The following is a 22,428-nucleotide window of genomic DNA, read 5'->3' on the forward strand; positions in this document are numbered from 1 at the left end:
CCGTTGATCTATTTATGGGCTCTCAAGTGGCTTATACCTCATATAAGGTAATTTATATGAGCAGTTTTCTGTAAAAGCAGTGTGCCATGCTGGAAAGTGTGTTTTGGCTTTGGCTAAGATAAGGACCCACGCTGTCCAATTTAGGAAAGTGAGTCAGCCAGTGAGGATTGTGAGATGTGAGAGAAGGTTCTAGAGAGCTGTGGGGAGGAGTTTTCTGAAGGACAATGGTCTATTTTAGGGTCTTTTGATGAGAGCTGCGGAGCAGGGCACAAGGGAAGACGCCGCAAAATGCCTTTGGAAAGAGAGTCCCCAGATGACTGGCTCCAAGGAGAAAGGGCCAACGCTCCAGAGAGAGACCCAGTTTGTTCAGGATGGACTTTGAGGGAAGTTCAGAATGTGGTGGGTGCTTTCATGCAGACCGTGGGTCCAGCACCTGAGTACGAGATACATCCCCGAATACTCCAGTATGAGCTCCAACAGCTGTGTGCACATTGGACTGGTATAACTGGTAATGGGCTCTTTTCTTTTTTCTATTAACTGTTTGATAACGATGAAATTAGTAATTATACTTCCTTTATGCGGTGTACGATCTGCTATTGCTGACCAATAATTACATATGGGCAGTATTTACACAGCATTTGTTCAGATTGAGGTTCATTTAATCAGAACGTCACGACGTTCCTGTTTGGTTGAACCCCAAATCAGACCGACCATAGATGTATACTGCTTATGAAAGGTGGCCTTCTCACCGCTGAGTCACGAGGCTGTTAGCAGAGTTGGCTAACGAGCTGAGTTTGTATACGAGTCCAGTGAGAAGGTTACAATTGCATTTGCCTTTCTTACCACTACACTAACTCAACCTGCAAGTTAACTTTCAGGGACACCTGCATGAAAATCCATCTTAGGTGTTTTGAAATTCACAAATGAAAATAAACCGTGAACACAAAGACAATATACTGTAAATATGCAGTAATCGACACTATTGCTTTCCAACTAATGGAAAAGGGTTGTTATAGGTTACTTTTTTGGTCATCTTCATAGCTGGACCTACTTTGCTCTGTCTGCATTGACTGAAACTTTAGATTAATAAGAACACAAGCTGCTTGAACAGAAAACACCTCCTGAGAGACCTGCAGCTGGACAGCATAGAACGTGGTTGCAGAGCCACAAAATAGAGAATCAGAGACAGGACACAGGGTGAACAGGCAAGGACTTGGCTTCCTTGCTTTGACTGAGCAGCAGTATTCAGGAAGCTTATGTAGGTAGTTGGCACAGGCAACTGCAAATTACTGGATGAAGGCTTGATGCCTGCTGAACTTGGTGGCTGTGCCTTACCAATGGCTTTCAACATCTATGAACAACATAAGTACCTGAGTGAGGTCTGCAACTCTTGATGTAACCCTCCTGCAAGTTTAAAGGTGGTGGGATGGTTTTCGCAGATCATGGGAAGAGAGGCAAACATCTGTGGAAAAATAGTTGTACTTTCCAGGATTAGTTGAATCAAGAAAATGAACTTGCTTTAACTGCTCAGTCTAACATCCATCAGACACTTCTTCAACATGAAGGAACCCATAATGATGATCAGGTCCACTCATGGCCAGATCCAAAGGCCTGTGTTCTGTATGGACGTGTGGATAATGATACCCCCATATTATTTTTCTTAGCAATCTCTTGGTTTCAAGCGTGATTTACTTACACTTCATATCTATGGACTATAATGTGGCCCATGTGGAAATGGCCTCCTATGACACTGGTGGGATAGGAAGTGTTGGTGAACACAACTTGAAAGGTAGCATCACACACGAAATCATCCAATCCTGATTAAAGTTCTCAGCCTGAATTGTCAACTGTACTTTTTTCCCCCACAGATGTTGCCTGGCCTGCTGAGTTCCTTCAGCATTTTGTGTGTGTTGTTTGGATTTCCAGCATCTGCAGATTTGCTCTTGTTTGTGAGAGGGAGGTAGTATGCTCCTTCTGCTCTTTACACTGAGCTTCTGGGTAATTATGAAGCAATGACTCACTGCCAATCCAAATGGTCCTCCTCCACTGAGCAGTCCAGGGGCCAAAGTTTCTCAGGATACAGTGGGATAGTGTAGTTTTTTTCCAAGAGAGCTTTGAGACTAACTTGAGTTTTCACTGTCTCTTTAGTAATCTATTGTCATAACATAGCTTGGAATAGTGTATCTGCTTTGGAAGTCTGATATTGTGTCAGGACACTGGAGCAGGGATCCAATTGCAGACCCAGTACTGTGCACACAGTGATTTTAATTGAGTAACAAATTCCGAGGAGCAAACAAAGTCTGCGTCAAAGTTCACGCAGCAAATGAAACATCCAGAGAAATCCAAAAACCAAGGAAACAGCAGGGTCCATATTCAGACAGACAGAGTACAGATATAAATGCTAGAAAGGCTCAGGAAAATCTAGTGAAAACACAGGACTGAAATACACTGAGCAATAAACAGAGAGGCAGGTGATAGGTGGAGCACAATGAGACACAGGTGGCAGCAGTACAGGTAATAATGAGAAACAGATGAGAGACAGAGTACTCAGTAATACAGGAGCCGGAGTAGAGCAGGGGTGGGGACAGGAGCACATGGCAGTGCAAAACCACAGACTGACAGCTAGAGGGAAACACACAAAAAGACAGAGTTCATCTGGAGGTGCTGACATATTGGAACAATATGGCCTACTCTATAGAGCTGATTGAATATAGTGAGGACTGGAATGTTGGGGATGTTGTACTGGGCAAAAATGTAGCCATTGCTCCATCTCTCTTGCAAATGCATTGGAGGATATTGCAAAGATAGCCGAGGTGGAACCTACCTTGTACATGTGGTGTCTGCAGTAAGTATCAGTTTGTCACTTCAGGAACCATACCTGTTCTTACAAGTTGTATTTGAGTCTTCCAAATCAACTGCAAGTCAAGCCTATTAGGCTGGACGTTTTGCAGTTTTGCAGGGAACTGTGTTTCTACTCTGCACTAAACAATGCATCACTTCCAGTGGTATGAAAGGCTTTGCAATATTATCCAAGACATTACTAGTACCCCTCCCCATCCATCAAGACAATGAAGACTATTTTATACAGTAGATTCAATTAACCTTGATAAAGTTATAAGGCAGCATTTCTTGACTGCATTGGTGCATAGATCACCTACACTCAAATCTTTTTGCTGATGCATCTGATATATGATCTATGTACCAGCCTGAAATGACCTGTCATTTTAAAAAATGCTGGAAACTCTCAGCAGGTCAAGCAGCATTTGTGGAAAGAGAAAAAGAGATATCAGTTCAAAAATGAAATTTCGGATTTCCAGTCTCTGCAGCTCTTTGATTTTTATTTACAATCAGCAGTTATTTTGCATCTTGTTGAAAGATGCCCAATGCCTGTTTACAGTTTTCCTGTTGGGTCAGCTGAGAATGAAATCTAAAGGCATCATTCATGAATATCATGGACCCTGTGAAATTTTTTTTGGAACTTAGGTGGCCTGTGGCACTTAGATTCCAAAATAAATTTTTGCTATATGAATCATTCATCATGTGCTTTTGATTTGGGCTCTGTTGTGATATGATGGCCACCATTCAATGTGGGGGATTTCAAAGAAGCAGCATTCCTGAAAGATCAAACTTCCTGACTCAAGACCAGGATTAACAGAAATGTGGAAATTGGTTCTATGTGATCAGTCTTTCAATGAAAGAAACATATTGAACAATAAAAGGGAAAGGTGAAAAAAACAATATTTGGTTTTAATGGCTGTGCATGGAAAGTAATCTTTTCACTTTTTCCCAATAAAATTAACTCAAGCTGATTCCTTACTAAAAAAATAACTGGATTTTCGTACCATTATCCTGATATATAATTTTAGGAAGTGATTCAGCAGATGTCATGTACAATAGCTAGGAGAGTCAGTGGATGTTATTTATTTGAATTATCAGAAGGCATTTGGACAAGATGCTGCACTTAGGACTGCTTAGCAAGACAGAGAACCAATGGTGTTAGTGACAAGCTACGAGCATGGTACAAAATTGGCTCTGTCAGAGGAAGAAAGTAGGGATAAAGGGATCCTATTCAGGATATCTGCTGGTGACTAGTGGAGTTCTGCAGGGCTCTGTTAAAACCACCACTTTTCATTTCATACAGTGATAATCTGAATAAAAGAACTGATGGTATTGGGCCAAAGGCTGAAGAAGAAGGTATCTGATCAAAGAGGACAGTGAACCATTTAAGAAAAGGGAGGTAAGAGGGAATCAGGGTGAGGCGATGGGCTCTCACCTGTTCTCACCTATCAGCTGCAAGCGTATACTCCTTCCCCTCCTCCTGCCTTTTTTATTCTGGCTTCTGCCATCTTCCTTTTCAGTCCCAATGAAGGGTCCAAAACATTGGCTGCTTACACCCCACCCCCCACCATAGACACTGCTTGATTTGCTGAATTCCTGCAGCATTTTCTGTGCGTAGCTCAAGACATCCAGCATTTGCAGAATCTCACACAAGAAATGCTGGTGAATGCAGCAGGCCAGGCAGAATCTATAGGAAGAGGTACAGTCGACATTTCGGGCTGAGATCCTTCATCAGGAGAAGGGTCTTCAGCCTGAAACATCGACTGTATCTCTTCCTATAGATAGCATTGCAAGAGGATTCGAGTACAGGAGCAGGGAGGTACTACTGCAGTTGTACAAGGCCTTGGTGAGACCACACCTGGAGTATTGTGTGCAGTTTTGGTCCCCTAATCTGCGGAAAGACATTCCTGCCATAGAAGGAGTACAAAGAAGGTTCACCAAATTGATTCCTGGGATGGCAGGACTTTCATATGATGAAAGACTGGATCGACTAGGTTTATACTCTCTGGAATTTAGAAGATTGAGGGGGGATCTTATTGAAACGTATAAAATCCTAAAGGGATTGGATAGGCTAGATGCAGGAAGATTGTTCCCGATGTTGGAGAAGTCGAGAACGAGGGGTCACAGTTTGAGGATAAAGGGGAAGCCTTTTAGGACCGAGATGAGGAAAAACTTCTTGACACAAAGACTGGTGAATCTGTGGAATTCTATGCCACAGGAAACAGTTGAGGCCAGTTCATTGGCTATATTTAAGAGGGAGTTAGATATGGCCCTTGTGGCTAAAGGGATCAGGGGGTATGGAGGGAAGGCTGGTACAGGGTTCTGAGTTGTATGGTCAGCCATGATCATACTGAGGGCGGTGCAGGCTCGAAGGGCCGGATGGCCTACTCCTGCGCCTATTTTCTATGTTTCCATGTTTTTCTATACCCTAAAGATTAATTTATGGGTTATCGGTACCAAGGAAGTAAAATCCAATATTAGCATTCATTTTGAGAGAACTAGAATATAAAAGCAATGGTGTCCTGCAGAGGCTTTATAAGGCATCGTTCAGACTGTGTTTGGAATATTGTGAGCAATTTTGGGCCTCATATCTAAGGAATGATGTGCTTGCCTTGGAGAAGGTCCAGAGGATGTTCACAAAAATGATCCCAGAAATGAAAGGCTTAACGTACAGGAGGTCTGGGATTTTACTCACTGGAGTTCAGGAGGATGAGGGATGCTGTCATTGAATCCAATTGGATATTGAAAGGCCTGGAGTGTATGTGAAGGGGATGTTTCCATTAGTAACAGAGTCTAAGATCTGAGGGCAGAGACTCAGAATAAAATAACATTACTTTAAAACTGAGATAAGGAGGAATGTTATCAGCCAGAGAGTGGTGAATTCATTGCCACAGAGGGCTATGGAGGCCACGTCATTGAGTGCATTTAAGACAGAGATTGACAGGTTCTTGATTGATAAAGGAGTTAAGGGTTACAGACGGAAGGCACAAAATGGCATAATTCTATTCCTATATCTTACAGCCTTGTGGTCTTCTGAATTGAATAAATGTGTATATCTGCCTTAGCAATGAAAAAGTTATATCAAAAGTCCTGTATAACTCACTCAAATACATACGACCAAACCTCACCTGTACTCCCTGCTTGGTAAGTTTTACCACAGTCAATTTTAGCCTTGCATGATTGACTATTATATCTGTGCTGACACTTGCAGAATGCCTCATTGGCTGCAAAGATCTTTAGGGGTGACCTGAGGTTGTGAAAGGTTCTATAAAAATTGAAGCCTTTCTTCAGGTCTTGAGGCTTCTCTGAAGGTTATTGTGAGAGAGGTAGTGGGTGAAATCACTTCACATTTTGACCTGATGTCATTTCTAAAAGTGAACTAGCTCTCTTCCATTGTCCAAATTGAAATCTATAAATGAGGATATTTTATAGAAATAATATGACTTAATGCAATGAATCTAGAGATATGGGGTACAAAGTTATAACTTTCTTATGGGGTCTTAAGCACATGAATCACTGATGCAGATTAGAAGTTATATTTATGCATACAGTATATGCCCCAATAATTATGATTATAATATCATTAGTCTTGTGAAATATCAGATGAGTATTTTTGTTACTAAATTTCCTGAAAACTTATATTTGTTACAGAAAATATTCCCAAGTCTTACTGGTTCCTTATTGCTTATTTTATTCTGTGATGTGATTGACTGTAACACAGTCTTGACAAGTGATTTAATAGATTTGTCTGTGTTTGTTACATTTGGATACCTGGAACCCTTTTTCATCCACTTTAATGAAATGAAAGTTAACTCCTTCCAAAGAGTCCAATATTAGGATATCATATGACTGGCACCACGTCTAGTAATAATTAAACAAATCCTGGCAATTTACCATCTTCTAAGCCTACTTTCCATCAACAAGCAAGGAAGACGTCAGCAGTATTATCAGTTCCAGACTTCATTAAAGCTCATTGAAACATAAGGAGAAGAACTAAGACCTGAATGTGGGGTGAGTGCTGTTTAAACTAAGGCAATATGCAACCGACTGTGGCATTAATGTACCTTAATAAAATTAAAATGCTGGACATCGAAGGAAAGCCTCCAATGACTGGAATCACTCAGAGTACAAAAGTAACGAATGTGATAGTTAAAAGCCATTGACGTCAGTCCCAGGACATTACTGCAAACACTACTTACAGAAGCATCGTAGGTTCAATCATCTTTATCTTTTTCATCAATGATCAATCAATCATAAGTCTGAAGCTGTTCACTGCTATTGATATATGTTCTGCTCCATTAACTGTTTTGTATGAAGGAATTAAAGTATGGAAGAAAGCATCAAACTCGAGTGAGTCAAGGACAGTGGAAGTAGACAAACCATTTATCCTTGTTCTTGCCATGTGGTTGAAGGAATGGAGGTAGCCATTTTGTGAAGCTGTTCTCTAACCTCAATTTTCTGAACTGCCTTGTGAACTGGTTTTACTCAGAAATAACTGTATCAAAGTGCTTTAAAGTGGACACAATGATGCTTTTTGATAATTACTGAACTAGCAATCATTTCCTAATAAGAAGTTATTTGCGAGGTACTCTTTGGTATGATAGGGCATTCAGATTTTTGAATACGGTAGTCTGTGTCTGAACTGAGTAACCCAAACCTAGCAATTGCTGGTCTGCTCTGACTCAGAACAAAGAGACATTAATTACAAGTTGTCACTTGTGGGAAGGACAATAAAATGATGCTGACTTGCACTAGAGCCAATGAGAAGCTGATACACATTAGCCAGATAGGTCAGAGTCAGTGAGATTGAAGCACAACATTTGAACTGATGATAAAAGAGCATAAGAATGAGGGGCTTTGAATACAAAGCAGCAAGAACGCCGGAGACTAACTGTCACAAGGAAACACACCACTCCCCCCCCCCCACCACCATAAGAGAGGCTGGGAGATGAAGAATCAATTGTTTGGCCAATGGTAGATCCCTTGTTTCATTGTTATAATTTGGAGAAGAGATTTGAGTGAACATTGGTACAGAGGGAACAGTAGAATTCATGTTTTAGGTTGTTGGCCTGGGGTCAATATAGTTACGTAGATATTTGTACAGAGACAATAAACTGAAAGCTTTGATTAATTAAGAGTTATGTAATGAATTGCCTAAGCTTGATCAGTTGATGATAGTCAACAGTTTCTCAGACAAAGAAGCATCTTGTTGACCTGGGATCAATTGATCTATTAAGTGAACAAATTCTATTTGTGCAATGCTGGTGCCAGGCAATGATTGTCCTTAATAAAAATAATAGTTGCTACCAATTAAACAATATATTCACTATAAATGTTCTTGGCATGTACAATTAAGGAAAATCCCAAGACATTTTATACAAACAATAGGCATGATAGGCATAAGGATATGAGAGTTCAAATTAAGAATGACGAAGGGGAATCGTGCATGGAGCCAGAGGAAATAGGTAATGCTATTTATTCACCAAAGTTAAAGATAAGGATGATAATGAGATTAGAAAGGGGTATATTGACATTCTAGGTCACATTGATACCAGGAAGAGAAGGTATTGAGAGTCTTGAAAAATATTAAGGTGGATGAATCCTCAGAGCCTATTGGGATAGAGTCATAGAGTTATAGAGAAGTAAAGCACAGGAATGGGTCCTTTGGCCCATCCATTCCATGCCGAAACCATTTACACTGCCTACTCCCAACAACCTGCTCCGGGACCTTAGCCCTCCATATCCCTACTATCCATGTACCTGTCAAAACTTCTCATAAATGTTGAAATCGAGCTCGCATGGACCACTTGTGCTGGCAGCTCATTCATTCCACACTCTCAAGACCCTCCGAGTGAAGAAGTTTCCCCTCATGTTCCCCTTAAACATTCTAAACTTTCGCTCTTAACCCATGACCTTTGGTTGAAGTTCCACCCAACTTCAGTGAAAAAAGCCTGCTTGCATTTACTCTATCTACACCCCTCATAATTTTACATGACTCTAACAAATCTCCTTTCAATCTTCTACATTCTAAATAATACAGTCCTAACCTATACAATCTTCCCTTATAAGTCAGGTCCTCCTGACCTGGCAACATCCTTTTAAATTTGCTGTTTGTTGACTATATCTCAGTGTTTAACACCATTATTCCCACAATCCTGATAAATTATAGAACCTAGGCCTCTGTACCTCCCTCTGCAATTGGATCCTCGAGTTCCTAACTGGAGGATCACAATCTGTGCAGATTGGTGATAATATCTCTTCCTCGCTGACGAACAACACTGTCACACCTCAAGGGTGAGTGCTTAGCTCACTGCTCTACCCTCTCTATACCTATGACTGTGTGGATAGGTATAGCTCAAATGTCATCTATAAATTTGCTGATGATACAATCATTGTTGGTAGAATCTTAGATGGAGATGAGAAGGCATACAGGAGCGAGATATACCAGCTAGTTGAGTGGTGTCACAGCACGAACTTTGCATTCAATGTTAGTAAGACGAAAGAGCTGATTGTGGACTGCAGGAAGGCTAAGACGAGGGATCAGAAGTGGAGAGAGTGAGTAATTTCAAGTTTTGGGTGTCAAGATCTCTGAGGATCGATGCAGCTATAAAAAAGGCAAGACAGTAACTATAGTTCATTCAGAGTTTGAAGGGATTTGGTTTATCACCTAAAACACTCAATAGATGTTCCATGAAGATTATCCTGATAGGCTGCATCTCTATCCAGTGGGGGGGGGGTCTTCTGCACAGGACCGAAAGAAGTTACAGCAAGTCATAAAATTAGTCAGCTCCATCTTGTGTTCTAGCCTCTGTAGTACCCTAGACATCTTCAAGGAGTGGTGCCTCAGGAAGACTGTCATAACGGGGCGCTGAGGCGGACCCAAATGCAAGACACAGACACTGAAGTACTAGGAACAGGACTAGGTGTGTCAAGAAAGCGAGGGAAGTGGGGAAGAAATGATGCTGGACAAGACACAGGCCCTGGACGAGGCTAGGATACAGGGCCTGGGCTAGGACTAGACTAGGGAAGTGGGACCTGAACGAGGAACTAGGAATTTGGAACCTGGACAAGGACTCCGAGCCAGAGACTGGACAGGGACCCGGAACCTGGGTCTTGACTCGGCCTTGGACCCTGGATCTGGGCGACGACAAGACGTGGTTACAGGACGAGGAGCGACAACAGGACTGGATGTGAGACTGCTGGACAGGTTGAGGGAACCCCAGCACTGGACTGGGCGAGGTATTCCTGGGCTGGGCAAGGCTCATGGACAGGACGAGAACATGAAGCCTTGACCTGGTCATGGGAGACAGGAATGCAAAGCCTTGGTCGTGAGAGAACAGGAACATGGAATACAGAGCCGGGAGCACTTCTTGGGAACAGGACTTGGGGCAGGGGCTCTGCACAGAGTCAGGACCCGCCTAAGGAGCAGGACGTAGGGCCAGGACTGATACACAGAACACTGAGAGACAGTTCCCAACACAAGGTAGCAGCAAACGGCCAGACCTACCTAGCGAAGGCATGGACAAAGAGATAGTTCCCAACTCAAGGTAGCGGCAAATGGCCAGACCTACCTAGCAGAGGCATGGAGCCAAGCAGGGTAGCAGATGAGGCTTCTGGCGAAGGTAGCAAGCGAGGGCTGCAGAAGGAAGGGGAAGGGAAGGGAACAGTCCAGCCCAAAATGAGAATCATGTGTCTCAATTAAGGCACCAACAGAACAAGAGAAAACTGGAAAACCTGGAATAAGGATCGATGGACTAGTCCATGAACTGGAATGCGGATTTTGGAAAGGAAGGGAGAAAAACACAGAATAAGGAGATGGAAGGAGGAAAAGGAGTATAAGCTGGCAGGTGATAGGTTAGATCAGGTGAGGTGATGAAGTAAGAAGCTGGCAGCTGTTAGTTGGAAGAGATATGGAGCTGAAGAAGAAGGAATCTAATTTGAGAGAACAGTGGACCAGAGGGAGAAAGGGAAGGAGGTGGGCACCAGAGGGAGATGATGGGCAGGATAAGGTGTGAGAGGGGAGCCAGAATATGTAATGGAAAAAGAGCGAAGGGGCGAGGGAGAAATTACCAGAAGTTAGAGAAATTGATGTGCTTGTCATCAGGTTGGCGGCTACCCAGACAGAATATGAGTTGTTGCTCCTTCAACCTGTGAGTGGCCTCATTGTGCCAGTAGAGGAAGTCATGAACCAACATGTTGGGATGGGAATGGAAAGTAGAATTGGAATGGGTGGCCCCCGGGAGATTCCGTCTCATGTGGCATCCAGAGGGAATGTGCTTGAAGAAACGGTCTCCCAATCTATGTCGGGTCTTATCAGTGTAGAGGAAGTTGCATTAGGAGCACTGGATACAGTAGATTACCCTGATAGGCTCGCAGGTGAAATGTTGCCTCACCTGGATAGACTGTTTGGAGCCTGGAATGCAGGTAAGGGAGGAGGTGTAGGGGCAGGTGTGGCATTTGTACCGCTTGCAGAGATAATTGCTTATTAGAATCTATCCCAGGATACTGAGAGGAGCAAGGGAGGAAATTGCTGGGACTTTCAAAGTGATTGCTGCATCCTCTTTCGCCACTAGACTGATGCATAGGAACAATCACATCTTTGTTTAATTGCAAATGAGTTTTACATCAACAGTAGGAAAATTAACAGAAAAGATTCTTTGTGATAAGATTTACTCCAATTTGGAAAGCAGGCTCTTTGGGAGAATAAAGATAACTTTGTGCAGGGAAGGCTCTGTACTTCAATCCTTTTTGAGGAGATCACAAAGATGATTGATGATGGAAGGGCATTGGCTGTTGTCTATGTAAACTTTTATAAAGGATTTGACATGGTAAGCTCCTCAAGAAGATTAAGTCAGATGGGGTCCAATGTGAGTTGGTAAATTGAATCCAAACTTGGCTTGGTCATATATATGATGGACAGTTGTGGTCCAGGGAAGTTTTTCAGACTGGATGTCTCTGACCAGTATTGTTCCACAAGGATCAGTGCTTGGAACTCTCTTGTTTATAATGAAAATATAGGTGATCTGATTAGTCAGTTTGCAGATGACATGAACATTGGTGGAATTATGGATAGAGAGGAAAGTTGTCAAAGAATAAGCAGGACAGAGTTCAGTTAGGAATTTGGGCAGAGGAAAGGTAAAGGAGTATCACAAATGTTTAATGTCATTTCCAGTATACATGTGTAAAGGAGAACAAAGTAATTGTTACTCCAGATCTGATGCAGCCCAAAAAATGTAATAATATAAAGAACACAATAATAAAAGGACAATAAATATAAGTACATAAGATAACTTCTATATATGGGTTTTAACCTCTTTTAATTGTCTTTTTTAAAAGTGCTTTTTTACACTCGCAAGACTCTGCTGGACATTAAGAACTTAAGGTACTGCAAGTCTACCCGATCAGCAGGTCCTTGTTGGCAGAGAAGCTGAAGGAACTGGACTTGGCGTGGACTGGGCCACTGTCTGCCACAGAGAGGAGTTGGTGCATGAAAGTAGCGTGCAGTATAACAGCAAGTAATCGTCTTAGTCACTGTCCTTGTGATCGCAAGTCCTTGTTGGACATTGGTAATGTGGAATGCTGCAAGTTGTGTTGGTGAACAGCAGTTGTGGACGAGGGGCAGCTGCCTGGCCTCAGTCATAGCGAGGAATAGGCCTCAACCTGCAGTGTCATCTGTTTGCAGCCGCATAGTCCGGCGCTCTTCAGCCTTCTCAGAAAGTAGAAGTGTTGGTGAGCTTCCCTGATTTTCTAGGATATGTTCTGGGACCATGTGATGTTATGTGAGATGTGCACTCCTCAGAGTTTGAAACTGCTCTCAGTTTCCACTGCTGTGCTGCCAATGTGAAGGGGGATATGTCAGTTGTGAGTTCTCTTGAAGTTGATAACCATCTCCTTTGCCTTGACATTGAGGAAGAACAATTTGCCTGGCAGTAGGCCTCAGGCTCTTCCTACTCCTCTCTATAGGCCGTGCCATTGTTGTTGGTGATAAGCCCCACCACTGTTATCTCATTGGCAATTGACAATATGATTACTTGGCTGTTTAGATGTGCAGTTACGTGTGAGCAGAATGAGCAGCAATTGACTGAGCACACTGCCCTGGGGGGTGGGGTGGGGGGGGGGTACCCGTGTTGAGGATGGGAAGGGAGGAGCAGTTGTACATCCTGACAATCTGTTGGTCAGCAAGTCTGTCACCCAGTTGCACAATAGTGTATTTGGACTGAAAAGCAGGAGTTTGTTCTCCAAGGTCTGTGGGACAATAGTGTTAAATGCCAACATAAAATGCAGAAACAGCATTCTGATATAAGTGTCCTTGTTTTCTATTTGTCTCATGGCTAGGCGCATAACAAGAAAAGCTGTATATCAAATTCTGAGATGCATAGATAGAACAGATTGCCTGAGTCTTTTTTCCCCCTTTCTAGGGTGGAAATATTTAACACTAGAAAACTTAGATGTAAAGTGAGAGATAGAAATTTTAAAAGATTTGTGAGGCAAGTCTTTTCAAAAAGAATCTGAAGAGGCTGTAACCCACTGCAAGAGGAAGTATTAGAATTAGATATTTTTTAAAAATTTATTCATTTATGGGATTTAGGCATCGCCAGCTAGGCCAGCATTTATTGCCCATCCCTAATTGCCCTTGAGAAGGTGATGATGAGCTGCCTTTTTGAACCGCTGCAGTCCCTGAGGTGTAGGTACACCCACAGAGCTGTTAGGGAGGGAATTCCACGATATTGACCCAGCGACAATGAAGGAACGTATGATAGCAATATTTAAGAGACATTTGAATGGACTCAAGGACAACAGGCAGGAAAAAGAAGATTAGTGTGGATTAGGCAGGAGGTTGGGAATGAGAGGAAAATTGGATCAGCCATGATAGAATGGCGGAGAACGCTCAATGTGCCAAATGGCCTAATTCTGCTCCTATATCTTATATACAGGCAAATCATAAATAGCATCCTGATTGGGGTATACAAGGTGGGCAGAAAGGTCTTTTCATGTACTGTACTTTTCTATATTTGTATGTTTATATCATTTGCCATCAATTTTCGATCCATGACAAATGACCAGATCTCATCTGGAACAATATCTGAAATACAAATAATATGCAGGTTAGATAGAAGATTAATTTTCTGCAGAGAAAACTCAATTTGTGATTCTGTACAGTGAAAACTGTAGAGGTTATTTAGAATTATATACTGTCTTTAAGGCACAATGCAGGACCACAATGAAGTACTTAAGTACAGTACTGGGTGCAGCTGAAATAGCACATGTAGAACTGAATGGTTTACTTGGCGTTCCATGGACAAATTTAAAAATCCAGTCCCTCCGCTGCTGATGGATTCTGGATTCAATAAGTACTACCTACTAGATGCATTGCAGCAAATTGTAGGGCTTCCTCAAAATAGCCAGGAACAAACTACAGCCGTCATCACCTATAAATATGAAGAACTTTTTTGCAATGAAGTACTATTAACTTCAAGTTCCCTTCCAAGTTACAAATAACTACCATTACTTTATATTATTGTTGGTCAATGTCCAATAAATGCTAGTCTTTCCTTTGAAGCCAGATATAAAGAAGTAAGACCACAAAATCGGTGGCTCTTAAATATGTGGTCAAATATGTTGTTGGAAAAGAGTGGATGAGATTTGTTCTATTTAATTAAGATGTGTTTGGCCCAGGGATGATTCTTTTTACCTGAAATCAGAAAATATCCAGTCCATGTTTACTAATAAGAATGATTTTGATAAACATTAAGAGAAAGGAAGTATAAAATGCAATTATCTGATGCACATTAAGAGGGGAATGTACTGTTCAAACAGGGAGAATTACTTCATCTGGGAAAAGTCAAAATCAATTAAAAGGCTTGAATAGAAACATTTGTTTAATGACAGAAATGAAAGCAATAGTTATTCACCACCAGATTTATTTATGGAATACTAACTTGAGTGGAATTGATTTTTCTGATAATTTAGTTGCATAAAACATCAAAGCTGCTGTGACTGAAATCAATAAGAATCATTTTAAAGCAACAGAATACATCTCTAGTTTAAAATTCTCCTTGCTACATTACATATTATTCTATTACATATTATATCATTCATGTTTTTCTTTACAACCTATTTTTGAAAACTCTATTAAATAATGTTCTGATCCTTGCTCTAATAGCTCTTGTGATAAAGCCTACCATATTCTAACAACCCCTTGAGCCCTCCTTCCCTTGGGCTTCTCATTAATAATCCTCAATCAATGCCTCATTTCTGCAAAAAGAGGAAATAGTATTTTACATTTTTATTTCTCCAGACCTCTCATATTTTTAAAAAAAAGGTAGCCTATCTCTTTAACACAAAACACACTGGAGGAATGTTGTGGGTCAGACAGCATCTATGGAGGGAAATAGATTGTCTGTATGTAGGGTCTAGACTCGAAACATCGTTTGCCCATTTTCTTCCATAGATGCTGCATCAGGCACTGAGCTCCTCCAGCACGTTTTGTGTTAAAGGCATGCTCTTTTACACAAAATGATGCTTTATATGTTGTTCCTGATTCCAGAATTTGTAGTCCCTTGTAACTCTTCAACCCACCTCATTTCAACTGATTCAGTTCCATTTAACAAATATACTCATTGCTCCATGCTTCATCTCCCTTTCCTGGTTTAGTGCCAATGCATTTTAGACCATAAGACCATAAGACAAAGGAGCAGAAGTCGGCCATTCGGCCTATCGAGTCTGCTCTGCCATTTTATCATGAGCTGATCCATTCTCCCATTTAATCCCACTCCCTGCCTTCTCACCATAACCTTTGATGCCCTGGCTACTCAGATACCTATCAATCTCTGCCTTAAATACACCCAATGACTTGGCCTCCACTGCTGCCCATGGCAACAAATTCCACAGATTCACCACCCTCAGACTAAAAAAATTTCTTCGAATTTCTGTACTGAATGGGCGCCGTTCAATCCCTAAGTCATGCCCTCTCGTACTAGACTCCACCATCATGGGAAACAACTTTGCCACATCCACTCTGTCCATGCGTTTCAACATTCGAAATGTTTCTATGAGGTCCCCCCTCATTCTTCTAAACTCCAAGGAATACAGTCCAAGAGCGGACAAACATTCCTCATATGTTAACCCTCTCATTCCCAAAATCAATCTAGTGAATCTTCTCTGTACCCTCTCCAACGTCAGCACATTTTGCATTACTCTTGCGAATGTAATACACTTTTGTAAAGAAGTTCTTACATCTAGCCATTTCAATCTTTCAAGCAAACAATTTTCTTTCTTCAAATTCAAATTCAAATACAGTACAACTTTAATTATCATTCAACCATACATGAAGACAGCCAAATGAAACAGTGATCCTCTGGGGCCAAGATGCAAAACAGCACATTCAAACTAGCAAGCAAGAAAACCATAGTCACTCAAAAAAAAAGTACATATATAGCCTTAGACCCTGAGTGAAACGTCCCACAAATTTATGGTACTGTTCCCGGCAGTGCACAGCCACTGCAATCCAGCCTGTCATTCCACCAAGTGAACAATGGAGGCCAGCCCCCAACTGTACATCAGTGCCACACTGCACCGCCTCTCGCATCTCCTCTCTTGGACTGCAGCAGCAGGCAAGCCCACGGCTTCAGGCCTAGTCCTCACAACAACCGAAGCTATGCAGCTTCCCTGCCACCTGTCATGCTATCTAACAAGGGAAACAGGCATGCGGCATCTTACATTACCCATGTCGAACAGCGTCTTGTGATCGCAAGAGAAATATCCAATACAAACACCCATGGTTGCCCTGCATGCAGCTTTTGCACACCAACTCAGATGCCTTTGAGTGGAAGGAAGCAACACAATCCACACCCAAGCCAGCTCTTCCTAACCCCAGTTGGCTCCACTGACAACTGGTCCAGCTATTCCAATCAATGAACAGCTCATTGATGGGGTTGATCTACAGCACCCAGAGTTCTTGGAGTCCAGCATTGTCTTGCGATCATAAAAATCAGATTTAACAAAGGGAAAAAAGCACCTTTGGTTGGCTCCTGAAAAGCTGCTGTGTCCAAATGTGCTACCACCTTACCGGAAGGTTAAGATTCTTTTAAAATCTGTAATCATCTTCCTACCAGCAAATCATCTAACTTCCTTAAACATGTTTTTATTTCTCCTCACTGGTTGTTTGATCAATAATTATCCATATGCATAATTTTATACTCAACTTTACAATCATTAAAAACCATTTCCTTTTTATTTACTCCATCTAAAAACTGTAAGGTTTTAACTGTCAAATTTCCTTATAAATATCTTAAATCTAATCATAATTGAAGTTTGTTATTTCTTGAACTCTTCTAGAACATACCTTTCTGGCTTTTCCATAGCTTTATCATTCCTAAAGTGTCAGGACAAACTAACGGATTTTTACTATTTCATCAGAACTTCCTTTTTTTATTCTACTTGTTGTTATGAAGCCCTAGATCCTATATGTTCTTTTGACATATGTATTTATTTACATGTTTTCCAATGGCAAAGATTTTGCATAAGGATTTCCACTCTTGATTTTATTTTGTCTCCCTATTCTTCTAGCCTACATTTTCATTAACTCTTGCTATTTCACCAGCTTTGACAGGGTGTATCTCTGGAGGGAGAGATAGAAATAATGTTTCAGAGCCCTTCAGGAAATCCTTTGTCAATTCTTTGTCTCTCTCTGCAGATGCTGCTTAGCCTAATGAATGTATTTTTCTTGTTTTGTTTAATCAATTTGTCTGTATTTTCTTCAAAGTTCATCGCTGTCTTTCTTGACTTACTTTGGTCCCAAGTTTTAGGTCATCTGCAAATTCTGAAGCCTTCTAACCACAAGTCCAACTCAACTGTCTAAGAGAGTTGTCCTAGTTCTAGATAGTTGTCCTACACAGTTCCCTAAGCTTTGCGAAATTATCTGCTCTTTATCATTCCCTTCCAAACAGCAGCTATTCAAATGGCATACATCTAGCTTTCCTGAGAGATATGGAAGCAGAATTGCAGGGTTGTGATTATTATATTCCCAGCTACTTAGACAACTGACTGGTGCCTCTATCATTCTGAAGTGTTAACTATGTTTCTTTTTCCACAGCTACCTGAACTGCTAAGCATGTTCCTGCATTATCCAGTTTTAGTTCAGATTTCCTTCTTTGGCTATTTTAAAAGTTTTATTTCACAAAAAAAATATTTTCATATCTATTGGCAATGCTGCCACTGCCCTATAATTCCATGAGGATCTATTTTGCTTATGTGATTTTCAGAGACCCGTATATCAGCTGGACTGTCCTTGACCACCTTGCTGATTATCTCACCAAGAGCTAATCGAGTTATAGAAACACAATTTTTCCTTAAAAGCTCTCTTCTGGCTATTCTTTATTATTTGATGTTTGTCAATGTGGGTGTTAATTTTCTCTCATGTTAAACTTTTTAACAGAGACCTAATATTTCTAGTTCTTTGGCACCAGTCAGTTATCTAAGTAAACAACAGGAATTCTGCAGATGCTGGAAATTCAAGCAACACACATCAAAGTTGCTGGTGAACGCAGCAGGCCAGGCGAGTCCTGACGAAGGGTCTCGGCCTGAAACGTCGACTGTACCTCTTCCTAGAGATGCTGCCTGGCCTGCTGCGTTCACCAGCAACTTTGATGTGTGTTGCTTGAATTTCCAGCATGAATAACCACAACCCTGCAACCCTGCAATTCTGCTTCCATATCGCTCAGGAAAGCTCGATGTATGCCATTTCAAAGAATGTTTTAATTACTTCAAATATTTAAATTTTTCTTCATAATTCTACTTTTTTAAAAATTTACAGTATGCTGGCAACCTCCCTATTGGACAAAATCCTCTTCTTTGATAAATGTGATGGTAAAGTTACCACTTAGTACCTCAGACAGTTCTGCATTAAGGGAAACCTCTATAATTTCGGCAGGATGCACATGAACAGAGTTGAAATTAATATGCTTACAATACATCCTTGGTGCCTAAATAAAGTAGGAGGATACTGCAGAAGGACTTGCTATATTTCTCCTATCCTCAGTGGATAGGAAGGTGGGTTTTAGAGCATTGGATAAAGGCAAATATGGAATCCTTCTTCATAAAGGATGTATGACAAATATGGTAAATACAGGCTCTTTCATTTAAACTTGGCAGGGAAGCCTTTAGAGACATATGAGGGAAGGTATTTAATACACACACTCTTAAAAGTTTGAATCAATAAAGGTGCGGTAGCATGGATTTGTGAAACGCAGATCATTGGATTAACCTGACTGACATTTTTTAATAGTATGGAGTCTTGAAGTAGGGATATATTACAAGAGCTGATTGTTCTTCCAAAACTTGACAGACCAAATGGCCTTCTTTTGTGGGATTTTAGTTTATGATATAATAGTTCTCAAATTATTAGTACTGACCTGTTGAAATTCTGTGAATTTCCTCATAAATGCTTCTGAAATTCTTGGAGATGGCCGTAACTGATAAACACTTCAATTTTTTGCTCCTACAAAGTTTGTGGTGATTTAGAGGTTTTTTTAAATGCAGGGAATAATTATTTCATTCATTTTATGTGTTTCTAGAATATCAAGCAGAATCATTATATCTGAAATAATTAATGGTTTTAAGTGCTATGGATCATCTGGAATATTCAAGAGTCATTGCTAAAAGTCATTAACAAACCTCTATAGATGTGTAGTGGTCTGGCTGCATCACAGCCTGGTATGGAATCAATATCCATGAATGGAAATTCTAAAAAAGTAGTGGATATGGCGCAGTCCATCATGAGTAAAGCCCTCCCAACATTGAGCACATCTACATGTTGAAACATCATCAGAGACTACCCCCACCACCACCCACAGTACGCTCTTCGTGCTGCTGCAACCTGGAAGAAGGTGCAGGAGCCTCAGTATTCACACCCCCTGGTTCAGGATCAGTTACTTTCATTGTTGGGGTTGTTCACCTGAGAATGCAAATGCTTACAGAAAAAATAATAAAGATATTTAAAATTATTAATGAATTCCTCTGCCTTGTGAGTCAGTAACTAAATTCACAAAATTAGGACAGTTGCCAAGATGAGGAGAAATTATTTTTTCCAATGTTGTCTGAGGGATGATAGAAGCAGATCCAATAATAATATTCAGAACAAATTAATTGTGTTTGATTAAAAATCATTGCAAAAATATGGAGAATGTATTTGCCTATACAAGGCAAATTAGAACTTCTTTTGAAACCTCAAATGTGTCACAAAAGTTAGTTTGATATTCTCAATCAAAGGCGTAAAGTTCTTACATAGTACTGTTCATCGGACAGAAAGATTTAGAAGATTACCTGATCCAAGACTTCAGCCTCTACATAATGGAGGTCTGCAGGAAAAAAATATCAAACCCAGAATCTCCTTTGACTTCACTGGTGGATATAACATAACCCATAGCAATATTCTGAGATGTGATGTGGAGCTTGGAAATTTTGCGGGGTGTCCTGAACCCAAAGAATCATTGTATCACCATTGTTAGTGCGATTTTGCTGTATGTAAATTGACTGATGTGAAGTACTTTAGATCATCATTGGATTGAACATCACCAGTAGTCTTTCCCAGTCCAACCACACAAACTCCATGTCAAAGAAAGCCCACCAATGCCTTTGCTTCTTCAGGAGGCTAAAGAAATTTGATCTCCATCTACCCATGGCAATTTTTGTTGATGCACCACAGAAAGTGTTCTATCCAGATGCATTATGCCTTGGTATGGTAAATGCTCTGCCTGTAATTACAACAAACCGTACAGATTTGTGGGACACAGCACATTGTGGAAACCAGCCTCCTGTCCACAGACTCTGTCCATACTTCTTGCTGCCTCAGTAAAGTAGCCAGCATTATCAAAGACTCCACCCAGCCCAGACTTTACTTTATACTTTATTGTTGCCAAACAATTGATACTAGAGCGTACAATCATCACAGCGATATTTGGTTCTGCGCTTCGTGCTCCCTGGAGTACAAATTGATAGTAAATATTAAAATTTTAAATTATAAAATCATAAATAGAAAATAGAAAAGGGAAAGTAAGGTAGTGCAAAAAAACCGAGAGGCAGGTCCGGATATTTGGAGGGTACGGCCCAGATCTGGGTCAGGATCCGTTCAGCAGTCTTATCACAGTTGGAAAGAAGCTGTTCCCAAATCTGGCCGTACGAGTCTTCAAGCTCCTGAGCCTTATCCCGGAGGGAAGAATGACGAAAAGTGTGTTGGCTGGGTGGGTCGTGTCCTTGATTATCCTGGCAGCACTGCTCTGACAGCATGCGGTGTAAAGTGAGTCCAAGGATGGAAGATTGGTTTGTGTGATGCGCTGGGCTGTGTTCACGATCTTCTGCAGCTTCTTCCGGTCTTGGACAGCACAGATAGGAGACCCTCTCCTATCTAGCAGAAGATGCAAAAACACAAAAGCATGTCCCACCAGACTCGAGGACCGCTTCTATCCTGCTGTTATTTGACTATAGAATGGTCTTATATTACGAGAAGACTGATCCTTGACCCCACAATTTACCCCATTATATTCTTGCACCTTATTGTCTACCTGCACTGAACTTTACCTATAACTGTTACATTTCACTGTGCATTCTGTTATTGTTTTACCTTGTACTACCTCAACACACTAATGATTTGATCAAGACAAGCTTTTCACTGTTCTTCAGTACATGTGACAATAGTAAACCAATTCCAATTACAAAACAAAGTGGATATCGCCCAGTTTATCATGGGTAAAGCCCTCTCCACAATTAAGCACATCTATATGGAGCACTGTCATAGGAAAGCATCATCAAAATACTCCTCCATCCAAGCCATGCTCTCTTCCCACTGCTGCTGAAGAAGGTGCGAGCTTCAGGACCCACACCACCAGTTTCAGGAAAAGACATTACCCCTCAATCATCAGGCTCTTAAACCAGAGGGAATAACTTCACTCAACTTCACTGCCCCATCACTGAACTGTTCCCACAACCTATGGACTCTTCATCTCATGTTCTAGATATTTATTGCTTATTTTATTATTTTTATTATTTTCTCTTTATTTTTGTATTTGCAGGGTTTTTTTGCACATTGGTTGTTATCCGTCCTGTTGAGTGGGGCCCTTCATTGATTCTATAGTGTGTCTTGTACTTACTGTGATTGCCCATAAGAAATTGAATCTCAGGGTTGCCTATGGTGACATATATGTACTTTGATAATAAATGAAATTTGAACTTAATGTTAACAAGTTATAAATTGTCTGTGTTTGTGATAGATGTAACTTCATTGACAGTGTCAAAAATGACTCAAATCATATGCAGCTTGCAGTCGTATGGAGGCAGGTCTCACAATGAACTGCTACATTTTAATTTAGCTCCTTAATACTAGTTTATATTTCTAGAACAAATCTTACTATCAGTTCACCAGCAACTGGTCTTAGCACTCATGTCCTGACCAATTTCTCTGCTAGAAACGGCAACTGAAATGATTTTTCATCTAACACTGACATGGACACAAGAAGCCTGTCATGATAGGACTGCAACCACAAGCTAATTAAAACAGATAGCTTGTATTTTAATTTATTACATTTCCCCTGGTGT

The 22,428-nt window shown here is 40.9% G+C and overlaps 1 protein-coding gene across 1 annotated transcript in view; it reads left to right on the plus strand.

Moving 5' to 3' along the window:
• Positions 1–279: 279 nt before the first annotated feature.
• LOC140194040 (exostosin-1-like) overlaps positions 280–22,428 on the plus strand; it is a 517,224-nt gene continuing 495,075 nt past the window's right edge. The window contains exon 1 of the mRNA XM_072251404.1: positions 280–508. The gene's annotated coding sequence lies outside the window, so the exon portion shown is untranslated. The remainder of the gene's footprint in view (positions 509–22,428) is intronic.

The sequence above is a fragment of the Mobula birostris genome, chromosome 2 (genome assembly GCF_030028105.1).
Source record: "Mobula birostris isolate sMobBir1 chromosome 2, sMobBir1.hap1, whole genome shotgun sequence".
NCBI classification, from domain to species: domain Eukaryota; kingdom Metazoa; phylum Chordata; class Chondrichthyes; order Myliobatiformes; family Myliobatidae; genus Mobula; species Mobula birostris.